At 36.0% G+C, this 7,040-nt stretch overlaps 1 long non-coding RNA gene and 1 pseudogene across 1 annotated transcript; one reads left to right on the top strand and one right to left on the bottom strand.

Moving 5' to 3' along the window:
• Positions 1-1,453: 1,453 nt before the first annotated feature.
• On the bottom strand, positions 1,454-3,686 carry LOC107918171 (probable inactive receptor kinase At5g67200; annotated as a pseudogene).
• Positions 3,687-3,730: 44 nt separating this feature from the next.
• Positions 3,731-5,275, top strand: LOC121223002 (uncharacterized). Its single transcript, XR_005920347.1, has 2 exons — positions 3,731-3,873; positions 4,858-5,275. It is a non-coding gene; the product is annotated as an uncharacterized lncRNA (long non-coding RNA).
• The last annotated feature ends 1,765 nt before the right edge of the window (positions 5,276-7,040 follow it).

Genomic DNA, 7,040 nt, shown 5'->3' with positions numbered 1-7,040 from the left:
TTTACATTTAACCACTTAAATGCAGTTATACGATTTCTTCCATCTCGGATCCTGTATCTTCATCTGGGAAATTCTCTACAATCCAATTTAGAAATTCTTAATTCTCTTCATATTCATATTCTACAATCCAATTTGGAAATTCCTCGGGATCTTCTAGCTCTTCAATCTTTATAACAGATATTGAATATACAAGTTCTCTTGGTAAATTCCTAACAACTAATTTATCCATCCATGGTTTGTCAAACACATTTTGCTTCCCAGTCAACTTTCGTAAACCTATACTTTGTCTTATAAACTTCGCGAAGTTTATAACTAGATTCCAATAGGTTCGTGGTCCCGATGTCTTCCAAAGTTCGTCTAAAATGATTTGATGCTCTCGTTCTATTAATGTCCCTTTGAGGGTTAAGTATTGCACTTTATTATTTTTAATCATTTCATGACCCTTCCACAACACTTTTTAAATCTTTCGATTTACGGTAATAAGGTGTTGAACAATGTCTTCTTCTGGTTTCATTTTGTAATCTTGCACTTCTCTTATCATCTTATCAACTTTCTTCCTTTGTGCTAAAGTTATTATCTCATCAGGCAATACCAAATATGTTGCCATTTCTAACAATATGTATAACAGAAATATTTTCAGTTGTTATCACTAATTAACAATTACTTTGTAATAGTTTTACTAACATAAAAACTTTCAAATATATTAAAAAAAATTAAAACATAACATTCACAATAAACACATAACTAATCTAAATACAAAACTTACTAAAAAATCACAATAAACAAAATAACTTTTAAGACAAAACATAAAAATAACACTAAACAAACTATATAATACTAACAAAATATTTTTTTTCTTATCATAAATCTATTCTATTTAAAAATAACAAAAAAGAAGATACATTTTATTTCTTCTCTTCTCTTCTCCCTCTCTTCTTCTGTAATTTTTTTTACTGGAAATTTTTTTCTTTCTTTCTTCTATTCTCCCTCTCTTCTTCTACAATTTTTTTTCGCTGTGTGCCTTCGTTTTAACATTGAGGGCTTAAATAGGGGGTTTGGGGATATAGGTGCCACTTGTGCCATGTCAACAACTGGTGCCGCCTCTGATAGAAGCTTTACCAATACTGCCTCTACCAGAGGCTTCACTAGTGCCGCTTTTGGCACATCCACCTCTATATTTTTTATATATATTTTTTCAGCTTTTATTTTTTTTTACTGTTTACGTTTTTTTTAACTGATTATGTCAGAAAACAGAATAGTCACATCAATGAGGCAACACCACCCTAAATGTACCATTTTGATACATAATTTTTAATTTGTACCATTTAGGTGTTTTTTTTAATATTATATTAGTAAAAAATCCTTTAAATATATATCGACGCAGGCAAAGTATTTGTAGGGCCTAGAACATGAAACAACACAAATAATAATGTCGGGAAATAAAGGCAAAAGGTAGTAAACAGCAGCCATTGCATTGTTACATCTTAAGTATAAATTTATTTTTATTTTATTTTTTCCTATACATAAGATAATACTGAAACTAACGTTCTACAATCAAATGGTACGATCATGAAATAATTAAGACATCCCAGAACGTGGGTCCAATCCACCATCCTCCTTTACTACAGCTTCTTTAATCTCCTGTAACATCTTCAGAACTTGCCACATTGTGGGCCTTTGTTCACTACAACTCGAACAACAAGCAATGGCCACTTCAAGAAGCATCCCTAGTCTCTCACCCTCCCCTCCATCGCCTTCCCTACAAGATCTAAGCCAATGCATCATCTCATTTGATGCCACTACGGGGTGCTTTGAAGGAGGTTTCCCTGTCAGAAGCTCTAACAACAAAACCCCAAATGCATACACGTCGGATTTCGATGTCGCCTGGTGAGTTGAATGCCGTGTTTCGGGTGGCTTACACGCCATTGAGTCGGGGTCTTCATCGTGTGTGGATGTGAGTAGGGCTGCCAGAGAGTAGTCCGTTAAACAGGCCTCGAAATCAGGGCCGAGCAGAACGTTAGAGGACTTGAGATTGCCATGGACCAGTCTCCATGCTTGGTGGATGTAGCCGAGACCTTGTGCAACGTCCTCTGCTATTTTCAAGCACGAGGTCCAGTGGAGTGGCTTAGCCCTTGTTGATTTCGATCCTGCACATGCAAATGCATTAAAGAAAGTGCTTTATAATTAAACTATATTAACGCTAATTAATATATCATATGCTTTGCTGCAAACCCAAGGAATTAATGTGCAACCCGAGTTAACACCGAGTTAAATCGCAGCTTAACTCAGTTTGTAACAGGAGGGATTACCGTGAATGAGGGAGAAAAGACTGCCATTGGGTTGATAATCATAGATAAGAAGTCTTTCTTCTCTGGCCTGGAAATAAGCCCTCAAAGGCACCAAATTGGGATGCCTTAACCCACCAACCGATTCCATGTGTTGTTCAAATGCTTCTTCGTTGGTTGTGCCTGCTAATTTCACATAATCAAGCCGCTTGACCGTCACGATCAGGCGATTGTCAAGCACTGCTTTATACGTTGCCCCCATGGTTCCCCGCCCAAGCAACTCCGCCGACGCTCTCATCAGCTGGTCCAGTGTATACAACTGCGCCTCACCCGCACAGAATGCCAAGCTCCCGCTCTTCCCAACTTGCATTCCTTGCACTCTCTTCACTTTCTCTTCCAACTCATTCTCTTGCTCGATTTGAATAGCCGCCGCAGCCGCCGCATCATCACACTCAATCACCGCCGTTGATTGCTTTTCATCTTTCTGCTTCCGAACTGCCATCACAAAACAGAGTAGTGAACCGACGAGAACAAAGAACCCAGTAGAAAACCCTATTATCACCGCAGTTCTCTTGTGCTTCTTTGAACTGGGTTCAGCCAACTCCATCCCATGAACTTGTGCACTTTGACCAAGAGTCACAGTAGGCGGCGGCGCAAATAAGGGGGGCCTTGGATGACATTCTTTGTGAATAATCTCCCCACAAAGACCAGGGTTCCATGAAAAAGAAGAGAAACCAAATCGTAACAAGGTTGGGGTTACTGGGATGGCACCAGTAAGATTGTTGCCTGAAATGTTAAAGGTTTCAAGGGAAGACTGGTTGAATGGAGGAATGGTTCCATTAAAGCGGTTCCAATCCAGTCGTAGACAGTATAATCGATCTAGAGAAGCTAATGAGGTTGGTATAGAGCCAGTGAGATTGTTATAAGATAAATCAAGGGTTCTAATTCTGTGAAAGGAAAGGATTGAAGAAGGTTCAAAAGAACCCGTGAAGAAGTTATGATCAAGGAAGAGGGCTTTAAGGTTGACAAGGGAAGAGAGATCAGGGATTGGACCAGAGAGGGAGTTGTTTTCAAGACTCGGAGCTGGTCAAGGTGAGACAATGTATCGGGAGCAAAAATGCCACCAAGATGGAGATCTTCTATAATGAGACGCAGCACTGTTTGCTGGTAACAAGTGACTCCTTTCCATTCACAAAAGTGAAGGGTTGCGTTTTGAGAGAACCCAAGGTGGTTTCTCAAATCAGCTTTAGACTGAAAACCCAGAAGAGCTTTAGCTTCAGGGGAAGCCAAATGCAGTTTTGAAGCTTCCGGATAAACAAGTAAACTACATGATAAGAGAAAGAAAATGGAGCAGGTTTGAAGAAGTGGGGGTTGTTGTTGTCTTCTGTTCAGCATTGACATTATTGCTTGGAGAAGTAATTCTAAGCTCTTTCTCTTTGAATTGAAGAAAAGCAATAAGCTTGTGGAAGAAAGCAGGGGCAGTAGGTGACAAAAGCATGTAATAGCTGCGGAGGAGCAGGGTCTCGGACTGAAAGCTGAGAATCACGTGAAGGCGAGGGAAATAACTGTGGATAATGAGCTGAAAAAGGTAAGCTAGGGCGACAATAATTTGTGGGTCGTAGTAATCTATTTCTGTACGATTTATAGTAAACTAGTCTCTTTTATTTTATTAGCTTGTTCCGAAGCCCTTTTAACATAGTAAGAAAATAAAATCTTGGATTCAGGCCATGATAGTGGAATTTTGTGTAAAAACTTTTTTAAAATTAATGAAGGTGGTTAAAGGGTAAAAATAAAGAGTTTATAGTCGTTTGAAAATCATGTGTATGAGTGACCTGAAACTTGATAGATTGTTTAAAAGATTTTTAAATAGATACCTTAGCAGTTTTATGGAAGTAAGAAAGTTGCCTGATACTTTGATTCAAAATCCGCTCTGCTTTTAGAATTTAGAAGTATCTTTTGACCAAGCCACGTCATGTTTAGTACTGTATTGGTGGCCCAAACCTGAATCCTGAGAGCCAAATTTAATGATAAACCAGTATTCATTAATTGGTTTAACCTTTTAAAGTAGCCATGGGGTCACATTCACAACTCCGTTGTTTTTTAGGTTTTAGATTAAATAATAGAAGGATCTAAGGCTTTCATCTGACCAAAAATATTATGGCTTAGTTTGGATGGGTGGTGTGTTTATCTCCGGTGAGGTTAAAAACAGCAGTGGCGGTAATATTAGTTACTGTAGCGGTGAGATTGGATACTATAGCGGTGAGATTAGAAACAGCGGTGGAATGTGTGTTTAGATTCAAACGCAGCTGCAGCGGTGAGGTGAAAATGAAAAATGACTATTAAGGACATCATATTAGAATTGATATATAATAAAAGTTTTTAAATTATTTTACTTATATAAAATTATTAAAATATGTGAATTTATAAATTCATTTAATAAAATATTAAAATGTATCTTTTAATATTTTATTATAAATATTTTAATGAATTATATAACCAATTTAAATTATTTATTAGATAAAATGATAATAATTTTTAATTATATAATCAATTTAAATTATATAATCAACAGGCCAGGGTACTCTCCTTCCTTCCAGTGCCTCTTCTTATCGAAAACAGCACCGGCGATAGCAGATGGAACAATGAAGGAGTTTGGGGGATGAGGCTTGGACTTGGGCATGGGTTTTGGGCGTAGCAGAGCAGAGGAGAGCAGAGAAGAAGAGAAGGAAAAGGTCATTTTTGTCTGCTAAAAATACCCACTGCTCCACTGGAGCAAATTGCTGCTGAAACCTCCAACCAATTTTCAGCATATCAGCGTGGTTGGAATGCATTTTGACTGAACTGAAATGCTGAACCAAACAGCATAGCAGTGAGATTGGCAGCAGTTATCTCCCCCAACTGCACCTCACTGGCAATAAAAGCTAAACCAAAGGAGGCCTATGTTTTTCAATTATTTACCAAAATATAACGAAAGAAATCATCGTTTTTGATGTTGTTTTGTTTTGCACTAAATAGTGCTCGGTTTAGAGGTCAATCCTAATTGTCATCCCAATGGTTCCCTCTTCATTGGCCAAAACCCTTCCTCAACCCCTCTCAACCACTGTATAAAACCCTCCCTTCCATCCCATTTCATGCATTAAAAAGGAACCTTTATTTTCCCTAAACCTGATAATATTTGATGTAGATAAGTAAATAAATGCTATCAAGTTTATTTAGATATAATTAAATTTATTATTTTCCCATCCCATCGATGTATATCGAACCAGTAAATAAAAAGCTTCTTGTAGGGATTTCTAAAATTTTGAAAAAAAAAATTACATTTCTTTCTCTTGTTTTTTCATGCAAATCAATTTTATTGGAAGATTCGAGTTAAAGGTATGATTTTACTCTCAATTTTTATCATTAATCAAATTGCTTCTACGCATCAAATTGTTTTTTTTTTGTTTCTACTTCTTTTTTTCTTGATAAATCATATGCTTGCTTTCAATGCAAGGTTTTGAAAAATCTTTAAAATAAGGTTTTGAAAAATCTTTAAAAAAAAAGTTGCTACAATTTTCATCAAATACATACGAATTTAACTGTTTTTCTATTGTGAATTTAACTGTTTTTCTATTGTTTTTGTTAGTTTGATTTTCAAATATTTTGATATAATAATTTTAATTCTAAATTCTCTTAATTAAATTTGTATAAATTATTTTAATGACCTTCAAATATATTTTAAAATATTACAAACTCAAAAATAAAGTTTTTAAATAATTTAATTTTTTTAGAATTTTTTTTTGAGTACCACTCAAGTCCTTTAAAATATTTCTAAGCTGTGTTTTTCAAAATTCTCAGCATTGTCTTAAGACAGTTTGAGTCTTGTCTCAAGACACAAGCTTATTTGTCTCGAGATAAACTAATGACCGCTCCTGGACCTATCAACGTCCAGAGTGTGAATATTGCAACTAAAACATATGGAATTGAGGCTATGTCCGCAAGTATACAGATCAGGTTGTAATATAGTTATACTTCAAGGATCGTACCTAAAGGAGGTGAGTACTAAATTAATGTTAACCTAAACACAAATAGAAGTAATTAGTAGTTTAAATAAATTATAGTACGATAAAACATAAAAGGAAATATTTTGGGGGTTTTTATAAATAATGAAATAAAAATAACAAAGGAAAGTGAACTTCGGATGTATAAATTCTAACTTAACCAAATCTAAGTATGGGTGATTAGCTCGCTTTGGTGATCATAATTAAATCCTATTTTGGGTTTCTACTCAATCAACTAGTCGCTACCCTAGTAGGATCTCTCGATCTTCCACTAAACTAATGAGTCGAAAAGAACTACTTATCTTTCGACCTCACAGTTCAAACCGGTTCGGGGTTAAGGTGCTCATGTGTAACACCCTTAACCTATTTTTGTCACCGAATTAGGGTTATGGATCATTACTGTACAATACAGAACCTTTAACATCAAAATAGAGATCAACATGCAATTTATATATGAACATTAGATAACATAACTTAAATATATCATAAATACTTTTACGACCATTAAATCGAGCCTAAGGGGCTCTAAAAAGAGTTTACTAACAATTAGGGACTTACTCAAAGCCAATCAGAAATTTCAGGCCAAACTTGAAAATTTGCAAAACAGGGGTCACACGGCCGTGTGACATAGCCCAGGCCGTATGGGCTTTCGAACAATGGGACATATGACCGTGTCCTAGCTCGCGTGTCAAATTGTGAAATTCACTTACTTAGG

Source organism: Gossypium hirsutum, chromosome A01 (genome assembly GCF_007990345.1).
Source record: "Gossypium hirsutum isolate 1008001.06 chromosome A01, Gossypium_hirsutum_v2.1, whole genome shotgun sequence".
Taxonomy (NCBI): domain Eukaryota; kingdom Viridiplantae; phylum Streptophyta; class Magnoliopsida; order Malvales; family Malvaceae; genus Gossypium; species Gossypium hirsutum.
Note: the sequence above shows the minus strand (reverse complement) of the source record. Positions and strands in the feature narration are given on the sequence as shown.